Here is a 25,880-nt window from a genome sequence, read left to right as displayed (position 1 = left end):
GATGACCTCAGAAGTTGTCCCATAGTGCTCAGAGCCATTTGAACCATTTTGTATTTATTTATTTATTTATTTTTTTCTTGCGACCCTGTGTTGTATATATGGGGTGATACAAAACTACACTGACAAAACTTTGAGGGTTGTATAGGATGTCTTGAGGAACAAACAGAGGATAGGAACCCGTTTCGAGAACGTCATCCAACGACGCTATAGAGTGTTGAAGCTACAGACGCCGCCGCCTGCTACTAGGTCACCCCTTCGGCAGCAAACGTGACGTTGTACGCCGACGGACCGTGGGTAGAACATCTCGCAATGGTGTTTGCTATTCAGTGAACACGAGTGATTGTCACGAAAGCCAGTTAAGAAGATGGAGATAGCTACTGCATAGACAGGATTTGTCTGCTTCAAATGTGATGCTCTGTTGCCATGGTAGATGACGGTTGCGGCCAGGGGTTTCCATCCGCAGTTTATTTTTCTTCTGGGATCCTCTAAAATTTCCAGTATTTTTCTGTGTGCGGGAGAGAAATAAACTGCTGATGGAAGCCCGTTTCTGAGTCCGCCATTCATATAGGCAACAGAGGATCGCATTCATATGAGACAAGACCTTTCTACGCAGCAGCCAGCTCAATCTTCTCCACTGACAATCGTGGCAGTCAGTCGCGATTACTGAATTACAAACAACACTGTGAGACGTTTCGCCTACAGTCCGTCAACATGCGAAGTCACGTTTGCTGCCAAAGGGGTGGCCTACGCGGCAGGCGCTGGCGCCTGTAACTTCGGCGCTCTGTATCCCATTGGATGACGTTTCCGGACACGGATTCCTATCCTCAATTTGTTCCTAACGACATCATCTAAAACCCCTCGAAGTTTGTCGCTACATTTCTGGTACACCGTGTATATTATTGTGCGACATATTCAATGAAAACTGGTTGTCAAGTTCAGATGAACTCCACATGGACTGACTGCTGCTATCTGAAAAACTTCTTTTATCAATAAGCAACTTTACGCATTTAAGCCGCGGCCGGCCGTTGACACCGAGCGGTTCTAGGCGCTTCAGTCCGGAACTGCGCTGCTGCTACGGTCGCAGGTTCGAAACCTGCCTCGGGCATGGGTGTGTGACGTCCTTAGGTTAGTCAGATTTAAGTAGCTCTAAGTCTAGGGGACTGATGACCTCAGATGTTAAATCACATAGTGCTCAGAGCCATTTGAACCATTTTTTGAAATCGTGTTTTGTAACTGTTACTTTGCATGATTACAATTCAAAAATTGTCTGCCTTTTTACAAGTATTAACGGAAAAACTACATAATTTGAAGGGAGTCTCCCCCTCCCCCGCCATTTTACTCAAAAAAGCATGTGCGGTAACTTCATAGTTAGTCACACAGGACTGGCTTAAAAGCTAGGAAAGAAGCTCTGAGAAAAACTGCTCTGTATGCAGGATTTGTTTTTAGGAGGTGGTATAAGAAACGAGTCACCGAATGCAAACGAGACGATTTAGTTTCAAAGACATAATAGTGCATTAGATTTTTACCTAAACTTGAAGCATCACAATTACGGGGGGGGGGGGGGGGGGGCGCTGTTCTATTCATACGAAAAGTGAATTAATATACCTTTCGCTGTGAGTAGTTGTTGTCACAGCGATAATATGCGAGACGTATTGTCAACAAAATGCCGGTCAGATTCTATAACCGAACTATGCACCGGCAGTGGCGTAGAGACGTGTGACGTGTAACAGCGCTGCACTTGTAATAGTTACGCAGTGTACGCTGGTACTGTCCAGCTCCCTACAAGTCGTTCGCTGCACGAGTTGCGCCATTGTCGATGTATTGCGTTCTCATTTACTGCAGTAATCATGTCTGGACTGCTGAGAGCCCATGTGCCACGCTGGCGTAGATAACTAGCAACGATTCTCTATTACATTGTGGGCTGCCGTTGTACCAGATTTACTTAAAAGTTCTCATTTGTTGCCACACATTTATTGTCAGAGGTAATGGGGGCTAGGTTCATGTTGTAACTTTTCCAAGCTCAATTCGTCATCTTGAGGTCCGCCATACCGAAGGTTATGGGTGCGTAATGGCGACAGAAAAATCCTACTATTCCTAATTGCTTGCATAAATTATTTAATCACGCCTAAGTTTCTTTGCCAGACAACTGGCTATTGGCTTATTCGCTGTTAATTTTGTAGAGATTTAGGTGTCACGGAAAAAAAGTGTTTTTATATCGAATTTTCGTTCCTAATAACTGATCCTCAACTTGGAAAAACCGGTTCGGGTAAACGAGCGACTTTTAATGAAATTGCGTGCCAACGGATTATCGTCTCAATGTTGCTACTGGATTCATGATTTCCTGTCAGGAAGGTCACAGTTCGTCTTAACTGACAAGTCATTGGGTAAAACAGAAGCAATGTATGGCGTTCCCCAAGGAACTGTTAGGCGCCCTCTGCTGTTCCTGATCTACATAAACGATTTAGAAGACAATCTGAGCAGTCCTCTTAATTGTTTGGAGATGATGCTGTCATCTACCGTCTTGTAAAGTCACCAGATGATCAAAACGAATTGCAAAATGATTTAGACAGGATATCTGTATGGTGCGAAAAGTGGCAGTTGATACTAAATAACGACAAGTGCGAAGCTATCCACATGAGTGCTAAAAGGAATCCACTAAATTTCGGTTATACGATAAATCACACAAATCTAAAGGCTGTAAACTCAGCAAAATACTTGGGAGTTACAGTTATTCATAAATTTTAAATAGGGACGGTTACATGGATAATGTTTTGGGGGGGGGGAAGCAAAGTAAAGAGTGCGATCTGTTGGCTGAACTCTCAGAAAATTCAACAGGTCTACTAAAGAAACTGCTAACTGCTTATACTACGTTTGTCTGCATTCTTTAGGAGAATGGCTGTGCGCTGTGAGATCCGCATCTGATAGGACTGATGCAGGACATCGGAAAGTTTCAAAGGAGGACAGCTCGTTTCATATTATCGCGAAATGGGAAAGAGGGTCCCACGGATACGATATGCGAATTGGGGTGAAAATCATTAAAATAAAGGTGTTCTTCGTTGCCTAAGGACATTATCAAGAATTTGTCACCATCTTTCTCCTCAGACTGTGAACATATGTTGTTGGTGTCCACCTACGTAGAGGGAAGTGATCATCATAATGAAACAAGAGATATCGGAGCTCACACGGAATGATTTAAGAGTTTTTTCCCGCGCTCTGTTAGAGAATGGAACGGTAAAGAAATAGCTTGAGGGTCGTTCCATGAACCCTGCGCCAGGCACTGTATTGTGAATAACAGGGTAATCAAGTAGATGTAAATGCAGATCTAAATAAAATGATGGAGCTTAAATACATTAGAAAATTGAGAAAACGAACTGAATTTCAGTGTATCAAACAGGAAAATGGGAAGTAGTACCGCTGAAAAGACTCAAAACTCAATATTTTTCTCCAAAAAGGTTTGTCACGCAGGGTATTTCAAAAAGGTGGAATATATTTCAAAATGTAATGTCTTACACTTACTCAGCGATTTGTTGTCATCTTGTTGAGATCCAGTGTTCTACCGATGGTCCGCTTCTTCCCGACAAGATCTTTGAAGGCTATAAAATCCTCTAGCAGCTCTATCAGTGCATGTTAGAAAAAATTAGTGTGTCTCGTTCACCATTTACTTGTTCATAAAGAACTTCCGATAACTTGGTGATAGATGACTCCCCATAAGATATTCATGCTCCAGAACTGCAGGGTGTCTTGCTGGCTCAGCCAGTGAGGGCTTTCTTCGTATCAGGGAACACCTGATGAAGACGTTGAGTTACGGCGGCGTCGAAATAGTCTTTTGGGAAGACACGGACCACCGCCAGAACACACGATCCCAACGAGATGACGTGGAACTGCATCTGGCTTCATATATAATTATGTCCTCGTTTACAAATGGAGAAAACGTAGCGACTACCACGAAGGGATGAACCACGATAGTTTCCTGAAGTGGTTAAAGGGGCAACTATTGGAAAACTTAAATCGACATTCTGTCACTGTAGTGCATAATACTCCATACCATTCAGTTATTAAAGTTCCAACTATGGCAACGAAACAAGCTGACATTGTTGAATGGCTGCTACCAGCGTACCACTGCCACTTCAACGCCATCGAAATGAATTGGACACTGATTAAACATCTCGTGGCAAAAAAAAATGACAAAAGCTCCACTATGGCAGAAAATCAAAGACTGTTACAGAAAGCAGTGACTCAAGTAATACCAGAAAAGTGGAGCAATGTTGTACACCACACAGAAACGATTGTTAAGGAACCACGGAAAAATGGAGTGAGTGTAGAAAGTAATAATGAAAATATAATTGTCCGTGGACAATTCCAGTGATTCTTCCACAAACCACAGCTTAGATAACGACAGTGTCAAGGAAGAAAGTGATCTTGAACTAAGTGACGTTAACCTTTTGCCATTTATACATCTTTATTTTTGTGTTTGTATTTCGTATTTTTGAATGAATGATGTGTACTTCATTTACGCAATAAATTAGAACTCATTATTAAGGAACACTCCTCTGTATAAGTATTACAGTCTACAGTGATTGGTAAGTACTCAAGCGTTTATATTATTTTAGTGTTATTATTGTATTTACATGAACGATTCAGATCCATTTTAGCACCCCTTTCGTATCACTGAAAGTGATTTATTCCGATTATTGTAACAACAGTACGCTACCTGTTACTATTGTTCATATGTACAAATCATAGGAGCACGGAATCATTTTATAGACAGGAGTGCGTTTTTAAGCCACAAGGATATAGCGATTCTATAAAGCGAATTCAATACCGCGCACTAAGTGTGGCATGAGAATGTAGGTAGTCCAAGGAACTCCTCAGCTGTTTCTGCTACAGCCGTCCTGCGGTCACATACACCGGCGAACCGACCTCGCCACCTGTGTTTCGCAGTCAGTCACTCTAGTATTCTGATCGAGGTGTAGAAATTAAATTATGCTTCAATAATAGTTTTTTTTTTTATCCTGTGACTTTCACCCGTTGTTGTGCAGTCGACGTAATTTCCCTGAGGCAGAGGTATAAATTTCATCCAAGCTGGCACGTGTGGCATTAATTTGGCAGGCTGAATTTAGAACACACCTAATGAGTTGACGTTCCTTAATTAATTTACTTCCTTTCACATATATGTGTAACATTTACGTCGAGACCGTAACACGTACCTGATCTGATGCGAAACTGCAGAAATACGGGGCGCTAGCCTCGTGCGCGAGTCGTAAAGTTGGAGGCAGGAGTGTGCAACGTGCACGGGCACCACTTTCTCTGGCGCCGTCGAATGCACACCTGGCCTAAGCCCTTAATTAGCCCACCCGGCGCCTGTACAGTTCCGCGGGCATTCATTTAGGCAGCGCCGCACCCTCCTGCGCCTCCCTCGTTGTACGTGCGATACCAGCATGCTCGTGCCTCTTGCTTGGAGATGGTAAGTACTCCACGCTGCCACTTGCACCAACGTCTCTCTCTCTCTCTCTATCTCTCTCTCTCTCTCTCTCTCTCTCTCTCTCTCCCTCTCTCTCTCTCTCTCTCTCTCTCCAGTCCCCCCCCGCCTCTATTTTTCCACTTTTCCTCCTTGTCTCCCTCCTTCCTGCCTCTCTTTCCCCATCCCCCACTCCTTCCCAACCCATCCTCTCTCCCTCCCTCCCTCCGTTTCTTTCTCCTTCCCTCCCGTCACCATCGATTCACCCTTCCCACAAGAAGTGTGTCACGAAGAAAGGCCAGTGTCCCAAGAAATGGTCAATTGAAGCTAAAACACGACCCAGCGTTAAAAATGGTTCAAATGGCTCTGAGCACTGTAGGACTTAACATCTGAGGTCATCAGTCCCCTACAACTTAGAACTACTCAAACCTAACTAACCTAAGGACATAACACACATCCATACCCGAGTCAGGATTCGAACCTGCGACCGTAGCAGCCACGCGGTTCGAGCCTGAAGCGCCTAGAACTGCTCGGTCACCGCGGCCGGCACCCAGCGTTAAAACTAAAATAACCGCGAAATAATAACAAGTGGCAAAACTATTTCATTATGATTTAGAAAGCCTTTTGCGAGGTACCTGACTACAAATGGCCATTGCCTGCAGTTCCCTTCTCAATGTTCACAAAAAAACTGCCTGAGATCGGTTTGCATTCACTGACGACAGGAATGTCATTGGCGAGGAATGACACACGTGTCTTAGAGTTCCATTGTACAGAAACTATGGTTCAGGTTCAGTACTTTCGGTATAGAACATAAATGACGTAGTGGTTAGTAGGATTAGCAGTAATATTGGTAGCACTGTTAGGGAATGAAGTATAATAGAGAAGAAACTCAGTGGAACGTTCTTCATCACGATCAGAGGCAAGAATATGAATAACAGAAATATATTTTATATAAACGTGACGAAGTATGAAAGTGACGTTCGATACGTTTTCGTTTTCCCTTTTTCTTTTAAATCTTATCTTTTTCTTGACAAAATTGCGTTTTTTAGCGCTATCAATAAATCTATTTTTTTTATTTTTACAACATCCCTGTTTCACGTTACGCATCAACAATTTACGAACAAAACCTGATTTAAAAACTGACAGTTTCAGTTTTGCTATAAATACTGTTTATTTTTTTAGTAACAGGCAGGAACAGAAGCAGAATGGAATGTGAAATTACAGAGGAATCAGTTTGCTGAACATAACATACAAAATCATGTCAATGATCATCCTGGAAAAACTTAAACCTTACGCAGAAAACATTATTCAAGATTACCAGGCTGGATTTCGAACAAACAGTTCTACAACTGATAATTTGTTTACTATACGACAAATCTTCGATAAATACTGGGAATTCAGCAAAAACGTCCACTGTCTCCTCATTGACTTCCTGAGAGCCTATGACAGCATCCACAGAAGTAGCCTCTACATCACGTTACAAGAATTTAGTATATCCAGTAAAATCATTAGGATGATACAACTGTGCATGGATGGCTCCCAGGCAGCAGTGAAGTTCAGAGGATCCATATCACCCGTCTTTCAAATTAAAACAGGCTTACGACAAGGAGACGCTCTTTCATGTGTCCTCTTCAACCTTGCGTTAGATAAAGTGGTTCGGGAGAGGAATTTTCATCTATACAATGGTCTCCGATTCGAACACAGTGAAGTAAAACTCCTGGCTTATGCAGATGATATAGTGTTGCTGAGTGAAACTGAAGAACAACTGAAAGACATGTACAGATCTCTCAGGCACAGTGCCAGCAAAATGGGGAATTTTATTAACCAAGAGAAAACCGAATATATGGAAATAGGTCGAGTCATAAACCCTAATCCTTACTTTGAAACAGACCAACATTCTAAATGCAGAAAAGTTCTTCAGTTTAAATACCATGGATCACGTTTCAACAGTAAAAATATCATAACAATGGATATAAACGAAAGAATAACCTCAGGGTCCAGATGTCTGTTCTCACTAAGCAACCCAATCAAAAGTAAAGCTTTGTCAATCACCACGACGATGAAGATACACAATCCTATCATCTGTCCCATAGTAATTGTAACCTCCCCCCTCACTTATCGACCTTAATGACAGTGAAAAATTAAACCGCGTGTACCTAATGGAAATTTGGGAAAAGCAATCGTCACCGAAGTTAATCTATCGGTAAAGAGGGAGGAAAGGGTTACATCTAAATGAAAAGAAAAATGCAAATGAAACTGGTGGAAATTAATTTTGAAAAGGGGTAAAGTTAATAAAGAAAGTAAATGTGCGGCCGTTACGTTAACAATTAACTAGCGGTAATTAGATATTTGAGATTTGGGGGAAATCACGGTCGCCAGTCCTAAGGACAATTACTATAGTAACTGAAAAAGAAAGGTTATTACACATATAATTAACACTAGAAGCGTGGCAACTGAAGGTTGACACGTGTAGTGTGAAAACTGAAAGTTTGTCAGAAGTAATAAATTTCGCTACACTCTGACTTAATTTAGCAAAAGAATTAATAAAACCGGAAAATCGAAAGTTAATTTAGTGACTGAAGTTAATAGTGAGCTTTCTTTCTGAAGCACATCGAAATCCAGTAAAATACGGTTAGTCTTGGACTACCTCAACAATCATTTCAAAAGCAACTTGACTCTACGCAATTTAGAAACAAGAGATTTAACTTTGAACTTGAATTAAATGATTCTGAACTATTAACAATAGTAAAATTTAGTACGTACCAAGCTGAGCTGCAGTCACAGGTAAGCTAAAATATGCTAACAAAACTCGCACTCTAAATTTGTGCTCGTGTAACCTAAATATTGTAGCCAGCTACTGAACTTTGAAATTAAAGCAGTGAAATCTAATTATATTATTTTAATGCTGGCGTTTGAATTTCAACGACACTCGGGTTCATTTCGGAAAAGGAAGGGACCCTGCTTGGCAATGCAATTGGGACAATGAGCAACAAAGGTTCATGCTAAGTTGCTGTAATATTGCGAGGCAAATGGAACAATTTGAAAAGCTGAGGTCTGCCATACAGTTCTGAAACTTTACGTGCTTTTAGTCTTCCTTGTTGGTTGATTGAAGGTTTGAAGCCGTCGATCGAGGAGGTGGCGACAGTCACTCATTGTCGGCCGTCGCTGTTGCAGAAGCTGGATGTTGGCGCGCCTTCTTCTCGACACGGTCACCAGGCGTAATGGGCTCTTGATGTGCGCCAGCTAATGCTTCCCGTCCGCGACACCATGTCAGAAACTATCATCGCGAGTCGAGCGCAATTACATGCTGCCAAACCCCGAAAGCGCGGCAACTCGCGGGAGCGTCACACAACACCTGCTCCACTCGCTACTCCCGCCAGACTCTCACTTGCTCTGCCCGCGCTCCACGCGGCAGCGTTAACACTACCAAAGAACCTACACACTTTGATTCTTCACACGACCTATCGATGTAATCGTTCGATAGCAGTTTTCCCTAGGCAAGACCCAGCGTAAAAATACAAATAATATTTACGAAACAAAACAATTATACATCGACATAAATGCATAAATATATATATACAAACAGTAAAGCAATTACAATATATAAAGAGACAGAAATGTCATATCTTGAGGTAACAAAACAAGGAAAAAAATAATAGTACAATAGATGGAAATAGGAGGATATGCATTTCCGGCGTTACATAATGTACTGTTCTGAAAGCTGGACGCTTACAAAGAATGAAAGAGAAAAACTAAATGTTTTCGAAAGAAAAGTATTGAGAAAAAATATGTGGGCCTATGCTGGAGAATGGCGTATGGAGAATTCGAAAGAACAATGAAATTTATCTGCCAATGAAGCAACACACTATCATCCAGAAACTAAAAAGTAGGAGACTACAATGGGCTGGACATGTGGATGGAATGGAAAACGACAGAATCACCAAAAAACTATTTGAAGGAACTCTCCAGGCAACAAGACCATTGGGCCGACCTCGTACAAGGTGGAAAGATGACGTAGTGAACGACATCGCAGCATTAGGAATTTCCGCAGGGTGGAGAGTGACGGACGAGAGATAGAAGGCGGTGGATGCAGGTACTTGATGCAGCGCGTGGTCTACAGGGCCCCTGATCGCTGAGGAGGAGGAGGAGGAAGAGAAGAAGATGAACAACAACAACAACAACAGACAGAATAACTACTCTATGTGATCAAAAATATCCGGATACTTGGCTGAAAATGACTTACAAATTCGTGGCGCCCTCCACCTTTAATGCTGGATTTCAATATGGTGTTCACCCACCTTTAGCCTTGATGACAGTTTCTACTCTCGCAGGAATACGTTCAGTCAGATGCTGGAAGGTTTCTTGGGGAATGGCAACCCATTATTCACGGAGTACTGCACAGAGGAGAGGTATCGATGTCGATCGGTGAGGCCTGTCACGAAATCGGCGTTCCAAAACACCCCAAAGGTGTTATATAGGATTCAGGGCATGAATCTGTGCAGGACAGTCCATTACAGGGATGTTATTGTCATGTAACCACTCCGCTACTGGCCGTGCATTATGAACAGGTGCTCGATCGTGTTGAAAGATGCATCGCCATCCCCGAATTGCTCTTCAACAGTGGTATGCAAGAAAGTGCTTAAAAATCAATGTAAGCCTTTGTTGTGATAGTTCCACGCAAAACAACAAGGGGTGTAAGCCCCCTCCATGAAAAACACGACCACACCATAACACTACCGCCACGGAATTTTACTGCTGGAACTGCACACGCTGGCAGATGACGTTCACCGGGCATTCGCCATACACACACCCTGCTATCGGATTGCCACGTTGTGTACCGTGATTCGTCACTCCACACAACGTTTTTCCACTGTTCAATCGTCCAATGTTTACGCTCCTTACACCAAGCGAGGCGTCGTTTGGCATTTACTGGCGTGATGTGTAGCTTATGAGCAGCCGCTCGACCATGAAATCCAAGTTTCCTCATTTCCTGCCTACCTGTCATAGTAATTGCAGTGGATCCGATGCAGTTTGGATTTCCTGTGTGAACGTCTGGATAGATGTCTGCCTATTACACATTACGACCCTCTTCAACTGTCGGCGGTCTCTGACAGCCAACAGACGACGTCGGCCTGTACGCTTTTGTGCTGTATGTGTCCCTTTAGGTTTCCACTTCACTATCACATTGTAAACAGTGAGCCTAGGGATGTTTAGGAGTGTGGAAATAACGCGTACAGCTAAATAACACAAGTGACACCCAATCACCTGACTACTTCGAAGTCCGTGAGTTCCGTGGAGCACCCCATTCTGTTCTCTCACGATGTATAATGACTACTGAGGTCGCTGATATGGAGTACCTGGCAGCAGATGGCAACACAATGCACCTAATATTGGAAATTTATGTTTCTGTGGGTGTGCGGATAGTTTTGATCACATAGTGTATGTAGAACAGAAACGTTCCATAGGTTACGCAATCCTTTGTGTATGTTCACTCAGTTTCCAGACAGTCCATCGCGTCCGGTTTTCAGGAGAATCTAGTGGCACATTGATCGCATGCGTAAACAGAACAATCGAAATGAGGTAAAGCCCGATATGTATGCAACACACATAACATTCAGGTGATGCAGTTATGTTCTTAACTGACCAAGGCTGGTAGGAAAACTACCGTAGTCGACGCTTACTTACGACAATCTACAATAGGCTAAGGCAGTTTTACGATCCCACTCTTCCCCGATCCCTTACGGTTATGATCTCCCTGTCCTCCTGTTATTACGCCACCTTACATGGCTGTGAGTGGTACACCCGTCCTTGTACACACGCTGGACAAACTGCCCTGATACACCAACAAATCAGGAAATTTCATTCACAGTGTGGTCACGAGTACGCCCAAACATTATAGCTCTTGCCTGACATTCTGTCACATCTCCATGTTGACCCATCTGACTGGGCTGATTCCAGTAACCAACTGGGCACATACATACCGCTTCACTACCATGACGACCGATTTGGGGGGGGAGGTGGGAGGGGCAAAGATCTGTCACTACTAGTTCTACACAATGCTAAGCACTACAAAGCGATCAGCTTGTTGTTTCAAGAGATAAGTAATATCTTGTCCGTTGGACTCAAAAGCTCTGGTAACCTGATAAACCTAGCTCACCTGTCTTTCGGTGTATCACCTTAGACTGCATATACGAGTAATGTCAATTAAAGCTCAGGACTCTAGCTATCTCGGTTAACGGTCTCACATTACAGTCGAGTCCTCCTTTATAGTCGTAGTGACACAATGATGTAAAATCTTACTTGAAGTTTTTACAGCGGATCTAATGTTCCATCATTTTTGAGGAGTGCATCCCAGATATTATTGACTCGTGTAACGATATTAGACTGACAAGCTTTCAGCCATTTCATGGTGAGTGGCTTGAAATAAGTGTATTTCCACAGCTTCCTTCACCACTGAATCTCAGTAGGAAATAGAATTAGCGGACGACCCCCTAAGCCAAGATGAATGTTTGCAGCTCGATAAATAATGAAAATCTCATTTCATGTCTGCACTCCCAAAGAAAGTGTTGTTCTAAGCCTTCACTGTCTGCCATTACAAGTGCCATCCAAAATAATAAACCAAATACTTCGTAAGCCCTGTGGATTCTCTAATTCTGGGCTTGCTTTGTTTTATTCTTAGAGGAGTACCGTTTTATATATGACTGGCCCTTTTGTTACCAACAGTATTATAGCTGACGCATGCACGTTTTCTCCACAGTCTGAAGTACGTTAAAAATCTTGCAAGCATTCACGCTAAGGACGGATGACAGATAATTACCCGAAGTATGGTACACAAGTGAGTAATATCCCGGATGCACTCCCGAAAAATGATGGAATATGTATAGTGTTGTCAAAAGTCTTATTTTCCCTGCCTCAAAGAGCAATGGTAATTAAATATTGTGTATAAATAATAACAGTGGTAACCGATTTACTAATGTAAGACTAACAATTGTTAATTGTTTGTTGATGATGGTGAAGTATCCGGAAAAGTATCGCCGTTGAGTGACTGTAGGAGGGTACAAGATCATGTAAACAGAATTTGTAATTGGTGTGACGAAAGGCAGCATGACCTAATTGTAGAGAAATGTAAGTTAATGCAGATGAGTAGGAAAAACAATCCTATAATGTTGACATACATTATTAGTGGTGTGCTGCTTGGCACAGTCACGTCGTTTATATATCCAGGCTTAAGGTTGCAAAGCGATGTGGGAAGGTGTCCAGTCGACTGCGATTTATTGGGAAAGCTCTAGGTAAGTGTAGCTCACCTACCAAAGGGATCGCGTATAGGGCCACTAGTGCCATCCATTCTTGAGTACTACTCGAGAGCAGATTACAGGAAGACATCGAAGCAATTCAGAGGTAAGCCACTAGATTTGTTACCCATAAGTTCGGTAAGCACATGAGTACTAACGACATGCTTCGTGAATTCAGTGTGAATTCCTGGAGGTAAGACAACGTTCTTTTCGCGGAACATTACTGAGAAAATTTAGAGAACCTGCATTCGAAGCTGACTACAGAACGATTCTAGCGCAGCCAACGTGTATTTTACGTAACTACCTTGAAGACAAGATAAGAGAAATTAAGGCTCGTACGGAGCCATGTAGATAGTCGTTTTTCCCTCGCTCCATTTGCCAGTGGAACAGGAAAGGAAATTATTAGTAGTTGTACAAAGAACCCTTCGCCATGTACAGTGTGGTGGCTTGCAGAGTATGTATTTAGATGTATAGGTAACGGAATACTGACAGGCGGTAGAAGAGGAGACGTGTGTGTACAATGTGCGATGCGAACAGCGTAAGTTTCGTGCAGTGATAAGCATTTGGGTGTTGTTGTAATATTAGTGGGTAATATTACCACAGTCACAGCAAACAATTACTGTCAATCTTTCGCTCATTAAATACCAGATTGTGGAATATAAAGGGTGTCCTAACCTTGGTAACTATCCCAAATAACTTCTTGTCTAGAAGCAAAATGAAAAATGCATCAAGCAAATATTGTTTGGTTACCACTGGGACATTAAAACTAGCATTATTGTCGTGCTTGTAATTTTATTTGTTACAACGATACGAACAGCAGTACGTCTTTCTTAAATAGCACCCTTGCTGAGGCCCTGGTGTTGCCTCGGTATGTATCTACTCTATTCTCCTGGTAGTCTATATGCTCCTTCCCATCTTCCTGTCCATCTCCTCTCACTCTGTATCCATCTCTTACTCCCCCCGGTCTCTCTCCATCTGCTACTCCCCCACGTATCTCCATCTCCTCCTGCCCCTCTATTTCCTCCTCAATACCTCCAAGTCTGTCTTACGGGTTCAGGTTAGCCGAAACTAGTCCTTATCTATAAAATAAAAAGTGAATCTTAAAACTTTGGCTGTTTCTGTATCGAACTGCTTAACACAAGTTGATGTCCTGCAGTTAATCCACCATTCTGGAAGTCCATAAGTAGTGTCTGTACCAAGTTTAGTGGAAATCCATCCAGTGTTTTAGGAGGAGCTTCTTATCCGTGGGCCACGCGGCGTAGCCGAGGGCACCTTGCCACGGTCCGTGTGACCGACCCCCATCGGAGGTTCGAGTCCTCCCTCGGGCATGGGAGTGTGTGTTGTCCTTAGCGTAAGTTAGTTTAAGTTAGGTTAACCAGTGTATAAGCCTAGGGACCAATGATCTCAGCAGTTTGGTCCCATAGGAACTTACCACAAATTTCCACGTTTCCTTATCCGTGGATTTGTCCACGTACACAGATATCATAGACATATCTTACGTGTATTTAATATATTTCACACGTATTTGTAAATGTAGTTCACCTGTATCTCTTGCGAATTTTGCCCTACAGAACTGGTTTCAGGCAGCTGAGTGTTTATGACGCCATATCTCTTGAACGACACATCGTACAGTGATATAATTTTGTAGGTACATTCAGTGCCATATGGCTACCATATGAGAAGTGTGTCGCGAATTGGGTTAGTAGAAAAGAACTAACAAATTTAAATGTCACGCATGATGCAACACTTTTTCAGGCATCTCACTGTTTACGATGTCTCATCTCCTGAACTATTTGTCATAGAATGATGTAATTTTGGAGGTACATTTAGCGGCATGTGTGGGAACTGCCTGAGGAATCTGTTGCAAATAGAGTTGTTAAGAAAAAAGTAATAGATCTAAACGTCACACATGACGCGGCAGTTCCTCAAGGACCTCATACTCCTGAACTATGCGTCGTAGAATTGTATAATCTTGCAGGTATATACAGCAGTATACATTAGTATTGTATGCAAAATATATTGTCAATACATTTAATAGTAAAGAAGTAACAAATATAAATGTCATGCCTGATGCGGCAGTTTTACTGTGAGAACAGCGGAACTGCAGTAAGTGATCAACTTCTTTCTTTTCATCATTTTTTGGGGGTAGTCAACGAGAAAAAGTTTTGTAAGGGTTTGAAATTAAGTGTGAAGTTCGTTGAAAGTCACTAAGTATGGTCATTATCAAATTCTGGAGCAATGTAATCAGGCTATTTTCGCTTCATGAGCTGCGCTGCTTTTTCACGCCCGTCCCCACCTCTTTGATGAGTAAGTCGTTTTTATCCCCACAAAGTTTCTTTCCAGACAGTAAGTATTTTGTGTACAAAGTTCGGTTGAAATCGATTCAGTGGTTAGAGGAGGAGATGGGGAACATATATTAATAAACACATATACGTAGATCCATTTTTATAATACGTATGCCTCCGTTAATCCATCTTATTTTTTCAAGACGTCATCAGAAACATATAACAGTGTACCGTTCACGTAAACACATTAGAAACGTAACATCAAATTAACTTTGACTCCCTGGTACTAGTAAACAGTGCATGCCCTCGGGGGTGATGTAACTCGTCCACTCGCTGGAATCTACAGCCGGCCGGTGTGGCCGAGCTGTTCTAGGTGCTTCAGTCTGGAACCGCGCGACCACTACGGTCGCAGGTTCGAATCATGCCTCGGGCATGGATGTGTGTAATGACCTTAGGTTAGTCAGGTTTAAGTAGTTCTAAGTTCAAGGGGACTGATGACCTCAGATGTTAAGTCCCGTAGTGCTCAGAGCCATTTGAACCATTTTTTTGGAATCTACAGTAAACAAATGGAGATACAAGGAAAATGCAACAGGTCAATGAGTCAACCGCCTTCGTAAGAAACAAATATGCAAGAATTGCGATCCTGTTTATTTATGGCACTTTGGTACTTAAAGTATGCTTGATATATTTTTATTATGGTTCTGGACGAAAAGTTATTTGGTAGTGGTCAGTATAAGTGGGACACCCTGTATACAAAGGACCAACTTACCTACAGTTCTTAACCTAAACCATTCGTCGTAGAAACATACGATTTGAAAGTCGTATTTTTGTGTTATTTGGGTACCCACTAAAAAAGGGTTTTCCAAAATCCATCCACTGGGTGAGAGACGATTGTCCAAATTCGGGCTGGTGCGTTGCATGTTCAGTTGCTCTTCCTGAACTGCGGATGCGTTGCGCAGGTAGTATCCTGGCCCCTGCAAGGAGTTCTCGGTGGATTAACACGGGATCACTACGAGATACAGATGCACACTCCAGGAACTTCGAAGCGCAAATGACTCTAAGCACTATTGGACTTAACATCTGAGGTCATCAGTCCCCTAGACTTAGAACTACTTAAACCGAACTAACCTAAGGACATCACACACGTCCATGCCCGAGACAGTATTCGAACCGGCGATCATAGCAGCAGCGCGGTTCCGGACTGAAGCGCCTAGAACCACTCGGCCACAGCGGCTGACAACTTCGAAGCATAAATGTGTAAATGTATAACTTTTGCAAATATTGCAAAGTTCCATTCCGTGTAGCTTTATATCGAATGCAAAAGTAATACATGTAAACACGTATCAGTTCAGTCTCGAAATATGAGTTTCTCAACTGTAACGTATGTAAGGCGAAATTACAGCACTGTAGTTGAGACATAACTGGTTTGGTATTTTCTCTTTCTAAAGCTGTAATTTGATGCCTGAACCTCCTGGAAGATTAAAACTGTGTGCGTGACCGCTGCTCTAACCTGAGACTCTTGCTTTTCTCGCGCAAGTGCCCTACCGACTGAACTATCCAAGGACGACTCTCAACCCGTCCTCACAATACCTCATCTTCTACATCCCAAATTTCGCGCTTGCCTTGCTCAGTCCGTAGAGCACTTTCCCGCGAAAGGCAGAGGGCTCAAATTTCCGTCACACAGTTTCAAGCTGCCAGGAAGTTTCGAATCGGCCCATACTCCACTTTGTTCTGTGGTACGCTTGTTTGAACTTAAGTCGTAAATGTTGTGGTTCTGGTGGTATGGCATATCGTTGCGGCTATTGCTGAGAAAAGTCTTTCAATTTGAATGTGGAGAATTTTACGTGAATAAACTGTCAGTTTTGTTACAAATAGCAGAGACGAATTTTCTGTCACATCACAGGAGCGTAGCGGTGATAACAACAACACTGTTGGGATTGCACCAGTTGATGGCAACCAGCAGTATGCGAGGGGCGTTCCATATTGACATGCATTTTATTTTTTCCCATCATCCACGATGTGCCATTTTACTCATCATTAGAGTTGCAGATATGTAGGAGTTTGGTCTAACCGTAGGAGGGCGAGAGAATCACTAGAAGTGTAATCCCTTGCACAGTACAGTCCAATTTTCCAACTGCTGTCATTACGAGAGCGGACAACACGGAGTGTGATCGAGGACAGCGCTGTACCACGCGGTTTCTGTGGAAGGGGGCTGCAAACACTGCGGATATTCACAAGCGATTAATGACAGTGTGTAGAGAGGAGGCACCGTGTCGGAAAGCGACCTTGAAACACAACATATCTCGTCCTCATACGAGGGGGGAAAAGAACGATTACCATCGCTAAAATGGCGTTCCAGGTACTGCCACACTCACTGACTTGGCCCCTGTAGCTTCTGCAGGACCTTATCGAATCATTTTTCTGGAGTGCGTCGCATCCACCGGAAGACAGATGCATGCAACCCCTGGAATTCTGCAGTATGATGTCTTTGCACAGGTTTCTTCGTAGCCCAAAATGGGTGATAATCGGAAGGGGCCAAGTCAGGATAATACGGTGGGCAGTACCTGGAATCCCATTTCACCGACCGGAGCCGTAGTTTTCGACTCGTAAGGGGACGAGAGTTGTGTTTCAAGAGCACTTTCTATGACGGTACACACTCTCCACACTCTCCACACAATGCCACCAATCGCCTGTGTATATTCGACTGGGAAAAGATAGGGGATCCAATATTAGAATGAAAATTTGAGAGCGTTTTGTAACACCTAAGTTCGAAAAAGGCAGAAGGGATAGATAACATCCATCAGGATCTATTGGCGAAGTGTCAACAAAACCACTATTCACGTTATTGTGCAGAATGTATGACTCTGAGTCTGACTTTAGAAAAAAATCAACAACAGAATTCTGAAGACAGCAAGAGAAGACAAATGTGAGAATTGTCGCACAATCAGCCTAACAGCTCAAGCATTTAAAGTGCTGACGAGAAAAATATACAGAAGAATGGAAAAGAAAATTGAGGATGCATCAGATGACGATCGGTTTGGCACAGGAAAGGTAAAGGCAGCAGAGAGGCTGCCGACAAGACTAAAGAAAAATCGAGACTTGTTCATAGGATTTGTTGACCTGGAGAAAGCGTTCGGCAATGGCAAATGGTGCAAAACATTAAAAAATCTGAGGAAAATAGGAGTAAGCTATAGGGAGAGACGAGTAATTTACAATAGGCGCAAGAGCCAAGAGGGAATAAGAATGGAAGAGCAGGAATGAAGTGCTCGGATTATGTAGGGTGTGAGACAGGGATGTAGTCTTTAGCCCCTCCTGCTCAATCTATAAATCGAAGAAGCAATGACGGAAATAAAAGAAAGGTTCAGGAGTGGGGTTAAGATTCAAGGTGAAATGATAAGAATGGTACGATTCGCTGATGTCATTGCTATCCATAGTGAAAGTGAAGAAGAATTACAGGATCTTATGAATCGAGTGGGCAGTCCAATGAGTACGGAATAGGGATTGGGAGTGAACCGAAGAAAGATGAAAGTAATGAGAAGTAGCAGAATTGGGAACAGTGAGAAACTTAACATCAGGATTGGTGATCACGAAGTAGATGAAGTTAAGGAATTCTGCTACTTAGGCAGCAAAATAACACATGAAGGGCGGAGCAAGGACGACACAGAAGGCCGACAAGCAGTGTAAAAACAGGCATTCCTGCCCAAGGGAAATGTACTAGTATCAAATGCAGGTCTTAATTTGAGGAAGAAATTTCTCAGAATGTACGTTTGGAGCACAGCAGTGTATGGTAGTGAAACAGGGACTTTGGGGAAACCGGAAGGGGAGAGAATCGAACCATTTGAGATGTGGTACTACAGAAGAATGTTGAAAATTAGGTGGGCTGATCAGATAAGGAATGAGGAGGTTTCCTGGAGAATCGACGAGGAAAGGAATATTAGAAAAACACTGAAAAAAGGAAGGGACAGCATAGTAGGAAGTCTCTTAATGCATCACGGAATAACTTCCGTGGTACTAGAGGGAGCTGCAGAGCATAAAAACTGTAGAGGAAAACAGAGATTGAAATACATGAATCAAATAATTGAGGACGTAGGTTGTAAGTGCTAGTCTGAGATAAAGAGGTTGGCACAGGAGAGGAATTTGTGGTGGGTCACATCAAATCAGTCAGAAGACTAATGACTCAAACAAAATAGCAACATACTGATGGTCGAACGAAATCAGACGTAGATCAACACACTGAGCTCGCATTGTGGAGGATGGCACTTAAAATCCTCTGGCCATCCAGGTTTAAGCTTTCCATCGTATCCCCAAATTTATTGAGACAAATTCTAGGATAATTACTTCGAAAAGGATGCGACTGATTTCGATTCCGCATCCTTCCCCAACCTGAGTTTGTGCTCCGTCTCTAAACACCTCGTCGTGACGTATTAATGTACCTCATTCTGTCGTATCATGCCTTTTTAGCTACTGATTAATATTCGTAGTTTTGAACAAGTGCAACATAAAAATAATTGTAGCATCTGTCTTTTGAATCGTACAAGGTATTTGTTCACCGAGTGTTTTGTTTTTGTTACACCAAGGTATTTGTGAAACTTGGCTGTTCCAGTGGAGACTCACTGATATTGTAGTCACAAGATATTACAATTTTTTATTTACAATTATGAACATTTAACGCAATTTGCCAATCGTTGAAACAGTCCGAAATTTGTATTAATATTTGAGTGGATATTTGTGAAACTTTTTTTAAAGATATTGCTTCATTAAAGGAAACTCCATCTGTGGTTGCTGTTAGTATTGTCTGTCAGATCGCAAATATAAAACACTAGCAACGAGGTCCATCTTAGCATTAAGTGTACGACCAGGCGACTTCAGTGGCCTAGCCTACTTTATTATTGGGCCACTGGGTGGAATTATGAATAAATTTCAGAGAACTACGTTAAGTAATTGAATATGATCACTTTCATGTAACTTACGTTATACAAGCAGCGAACGGCAGGGAAGCTGTCCGGAGGCATGAATGTTCCGTATTGAACTGGGATTTGATGTGATACCTCATGGCAATGTGGGAGCACATCGTGATTTAAGCAATAAGCTTACAACCAATGTAAATGCTGAATGCGAATCAGGAGTGTATGTGTATGTGAGTGATTCAGTATGTAACGGAGGCTGGCTAAAGTGGCACGAATAAAAGAAAAAATAAGAACAAACATATGTTTAGCACGTGTTACAGCGCTCCTCTTGTGAAGTTTAGCACCCACTGTGATGCATTGTTGAGGCTCATCGCCGCAATTGTTTGTCGTGGACCCTTTACGGCGGACTTCTTCTCTGTGCCACGTAAATATTCGTGTCCCGTACAGGTTTGATTAGAGGAAAGGCTAAAGCTGAAGGTTGAGTCATCCGCTACGTTGCTGAAAGAACGTACTGTATGTAACCGAAGCAAAGTTTCTGAAGTAGTTTTTCTGAAAACGTTTTACTTGTAGCATAAAAAATAAAACACCACATAGTTTGGATTGCATTTACTTTTTATAATCAGTTATTCTCGAACGACTGCAGGGAAACTACTGGTTATAAATATTCTCTCATTTCAAGTTGTAAGTCTCACATCACAACCTGATGAAGAGGTGATTACCTTTTTCATTATTGGTCATATTTATTACGATACTTCACAGCTGTGTAACTCAGTGCTTATTGTTCGAAGAATTTGCAGCGGATTAAGACTGTGAATTGTGATTGTTAATCTGAGGAAAGCAACGCCTGGCAGTCTGAAATTATCATACTTCGAAAAGCGTACCTCCACACCATTGAGAGCTGGATGCTAGGATAAAAGGCAGACTGAAAAAAAAGTCACGATTCGATCTCACAACCTTTCGGTTTCCAGCCGCACGCTCTACCGCTTTTTTCTTCATTTTCTTCGTTACTGTTCTCATTTGGCTGGGCGGATATTACATGATACCTATTCGAGTCCATCGTTGAATATTTCACTCGTTTTATTTTTTATTACAATGGGCAGTCGGCTGAGCTACCATAGGCCGTCGCTAGGCAACCAGGCCAGATGCAAATTAAATCCAGCGTGTGCGTTCTCGAGGAACAGCTGCTCTCTCGAGTTATGGCGGCTGTTGACTACGCGGCAATGGCATCGTTTTCACAACTTAACTTTTACTGATCTTCAAACGTACAGTTTGTACGGAATATTTATAAATATTATACGCAAAAACCTTCCACGAGAATCAGTGTATCTGATAGTCAAATATCGGACCATATTCCATACACCAGTTCCTAAGATTACCCTGCATATACAGACGGAGAGTGAGCAAGCGATTTCAGCTTACATAGAGATGAATACTAAGGCCGGCCGGTGTGGCCGATCGGTTCTAGGCGCTACAGTCTGGAACCGCGCGACCGCTACGGTCGCAGGTTCGAATCCTGCCTCGGGCATGGACGTGTGTGATGTCCTTAGGTTAGTCAGGTTTAAGTAGTTCTACGTTCTAGGGGACTGATGACCTCAGATGTTAAGTCCCATAGCGCTCAGAGCCATTTGAACCATTTGAATACTAAGAGTTCTAAAACAGTTGAATGCCTGTAGTTACTTCCAGGTTGTGCTTCATACTATGGTTGCTCATATATTGCTTCCATTTCTTAAAAACAGATTCGTTCGCTCTGTTCGAAATGAGTCAACCCGTTATTCTCCCGTCCTTGAAGTGGTCCTTATCCAAGTGATATTGCGCTACTATTAACCTTTATGAGGGGAAATTGTTTTATGTGTTTAGAAAAAAACAAGTAGGAATACAAAGATGTGTCATTTCGTCCAGTCGGCATTTGGCCAAAGATGTCTGTTACTCTTAACTCCCTCACCTTACTGAGTGGTTGCTCTGCAATATCTTGCGAATCGCCACAGTAGACAAATGATGACAATGGCCACTCGCTTCCAACTGTTTACTAACGCATCTAGACATGTTATTTAATTGCACTTAAACTCTGCTGCGACGCAGCGGTCTGCACGAGTAATGGCATCCGCATGATTCATTATGTTTGGAGCTGTGGCTGTGACAGGACGTCCCGAGCGTGGCTGATCATGGAGCTCTGTTTCTGCATTTCCTGAGGCCATAACTTTCTTTAACCATTAGTGATTAGTGCTTCTAGATTACTTTCTGGGTCACACGCTCTCCATTCTTCAGTTTTATTCGAATGAGATACCTCTTCAGATCTTACACTATTTACGCTGTTTTTCGTGTTTTCTTTTCCTGTTATAATTGTGTAATGTATTACATATACAGAAATGAAATAAATGGACCTATGACAAATAAATGAAGATTAAATGACCTGAAATGGCAGCAGTGCATAGCATTCACATACGTCAAACTTGCCGCCGAGGTGGTCGAGCGGTTCTAGGCGCTACAGTCTGGAACCGCGTGACCGCTACGGTCGTAGGTTCGAATCCTGCCTCGGGCATGGATGTGTGTGATATCCTTAGGTTAGTTAGGTTTAAGTAGTTCTAAGTTCTAGGGGACTGATGACCTCAGAAGTTAAGTCTCATAGTGCTCAGAGCCATTTGAACCATTACGTCAAACTTACATTGTAATGAATGTATACTGACAGATCAGAATATTATATAAATGCGTGGTGTCTGTTCTTTTCGACACATCTGAAAGAACGGATACCACGCGGAATCCGTAGTTGTGATGCATACGAGTGTCGTTCAATAAGTAACGACCCACTTTTTTTTTTTTAAAAAAAAGAGCCACTAACACTTGACAAACGTCCTTGTTGGTGTTTCAAATTTGATGTTCGTTCTGTGCGCCGGTGCAGTTTCGAACTGTTCTGGCAGATGGCAGAGCCGTAGTACAGCGTCAAAATGGCGTCTACATACGATTCATGTTACAAACAGCTTGCTGTTATTGAATTCTTGGGTGCAGAAAAAGAAACTGTGGTGAACATCCATAAACGTTTGTGTGCAGTGTATGGCGATGCTGCAGTTGATAGTATAGTTGGGCGATGGTTAAAGAAAGTTATGGCCTCAGGAAATGCAGAAACAGAGCTCCATGATCAGCCACGCTCGGGACGTTCTGTCACAGCCACAGCTCCAAACATAATGAATCATGCGGATGTCATTACTCGTGCAGACCTCTGCGTCGCAACTCGACAACTGGCTCTACAGTTGTCGGTCAGCATTGTAAGTGCGTCTGCAATGATCGAAACTCTCGGATATTGATAGAGGTGATCACGATGGGTTCCACGAATGCTGGCACCCGACCACAAGATTCAACGAAAGGCCATGCCATCTGAATTGTTGGAGCGTTTTCAGACCGACGGATCGTTACGGGGGACGAAACCTGGGTGCACCACTCTGCGCTGGAAACAAAAAGGCAGTCCATGGAGTGGCATCATCCTCATTCACCACAAAGACAAGACAACCCCCTCTGTCGGAAAATTCATGGTGACAGTGTTCTGGGATTGTGATGGCGTCATTCTCGTGGATGTGATTCTAAGAGGGTCACCATCAGTTCATGGGCGTACTCAAGAACCGTTTCCGACGTGTTCGATCGGACAAGAATCCAGCAGAAATCTTGCTCCAGCATGGTAATGCACGCCCACACATAGATCTGAGAACCTGGAAACACATCGCCAAATTGGGTTGGTCATCATTGCCTCATACACCCTACAGTCCAGACCTGGCACCTCCGGACGTCCATCTCTTTGGGCCGCTAAAAGATTCTCTACGGGAACACACTTTGAAGATGATGAGAGAGTCTGTCATGCAATGAAAACATGGCTGCTACTACAGGACAAGAGCTTTTACCATGCTCTTCCACAACGTTGGTTGCCAGCCATAGAACGTGATGCAGACTGCGTAGAAAAATAGGACATGGACAAGACTTGTTGATGTATATGGTCACCAAATTCTGACTCTTAACAATACATATGTTTTGAGGAAAGAATGTGGGGCATTACTTATTGAACGACTCTCGTATTATGTAAACTGAAGGTTGCGGGTGGGAGGTGGGGGACGGAGAAAAGAAAGAAAATAAGGGAAGGGAAGGAATTAATGATGTCAGCTGCATCCGGATTTTTGTGTGCAGCCAGTGACGACGAGTGAAAATGTGTGCTGGACTGGGATTCGAACCTGGGATCTCCAACTTAGTGGGGGGCAGTTGCATTACCACTGCGCCACGTCCGCAGCTCGTGATCTAGTCGCTAGGGTTGCTACCTATTGATCACCGGCTCCCGTGTTCGATTCCCGGCTGAGTTTGGGATTTTCTCTGCCCGGGGACTGGGTGTTTGTGTTGTCCTCATCATTTCGTCATCATCCTCATCATACGTGACGGTGGCTAGATTGGATTGTGAAAAAAAATAATTGTTAAGGCTTTCGTGGCCACAACTGCCTGTTGGCTTTTGTCTCGGGTTCTTCGGCCGAAGTTCATGTAATGATTTTACTGACGTTTCGCCAGCACAAGTGGCTGCCATTGTCAAACCTTCACCCTCGATTGCCGGTGAAAAACTGGACTGTGAAAAAATTGGGACTTTGTACAGGCGCTGATGACTGCGCAGTTGAGCGCCCCACAAACCAAACACCACCATCATCACCAGTGCCACCACCCGGACCCGGACACAGTGTTTATCACAATTGCGCGGACTATCTCGGTTCTCACCTAGCGCCATGCATTCACATTCGCAGTCCCTGTCCATGTCCGAAAGAACAGACAACATGACTTCATATAACTGAGTCGCCTCGGCGGGCTATGAATCCAGCACCTTCGGTGCGAATGCGCAATTACGTTCGACCTTCTGCAGGAATCTCAAAACAGCGAGCAAAGGGGACAGCGAGTAGATGACGCTAGGTGGTAATGTGGCACTGCCGAAGGGCGTTCCGAAGTTAGTCCGCGCAGTTACGATAAACCTGTGTCCGGATGGCGCAGTAGTTAACGCAGCTGCCTACTAAGCCGGAGATCCCAGGTTCGAATCCCGGTCCAACTCACATCTTCACTCATCACCCCTGACTCTGCACTAGAGTGCCTATGCAGCTGAGATCGTGAATTCATTCCCTTTCCTTTCTGTTCCCCCCCCCCCCCCCCCCCCCCAACTCACCCTGCAGTTAACGTAAGATGAGAATATGTGTCAAACTGGAACGCGAAGCGCACCTCCTATGTTTTTTTGTTTTTTGAGCAGTCATCTTAAGAATTGGGTTATCCGAGGATCCCTGCAAGCCTGACTCGACCTTGGTACTCATATTTGCTTTTCTGGTGTGTGTGTGTGTGTGTGTGTGTGTGTGTGTGTGTGTGTGTGTGTGAGAGAGAGAGAGAGAGAGAGAGAGAGAGAGAGAGAGAGAGAGAGAGAGAGAAAGAGAAAGTGTGTTGTGGGAGGGGGGATAACATAAGTGTGTTGTTACTTATAAATGTGTGCGTTTAGGTTATGTACATGTAAACTCAGCAAGTTACTTTATGTGTTTCTCCCTCTAATAAGGAAACTGAACTGTGGGTTTACGAACATGAAGTAATCTCTCAAATTATTCCTACTCCATTACTACTATATCATCTGAGCGTGAGGCAGCTCATCCATCCATTAACAGATGTGGAAGCACCTCAACTGACAGGTTCTTGTTGCACCTGTCATACGTGTTGATGGATGGATGAGCTGCCTTACGTTCGGTGGACATACTCATCATGGATTTCTGCGTTCTGTGCCTGAAGATGGAGCCTTGTTGCTTCGAATTCAATTACAATTACAACTGGAAGCAATATATACGAGTGTTTGGATGAACAATAAAAAGAAACAAGTAGTATCTATAAAATCTTCATTAGTTAATGTTCGACAACTCTTACAAAACATTTTTATGTACACAAACACCAAGTG

This window comes from Schistocerca piceifrons, chromosome 2, assembly GCF_021461385.2.
Source record: "Schistocerca piceifrons isolate TAMUIC-IGC-003096 chromosome 2, iqSchPice1.1, whole genome shotgun sequence".
Classification (NCBI taxonomy): domain Eukaryota; kingdom Metazoa; phylum Arthropoda; class Insecta; order Orthoptera; family Acrididae; genus Schistocerca; species Schistocerca piceifrons.
The sequence above is the reverse complement of the archived record's forward strand: the minus strand, read 5'-3'. Positions refer to the sequence as shown.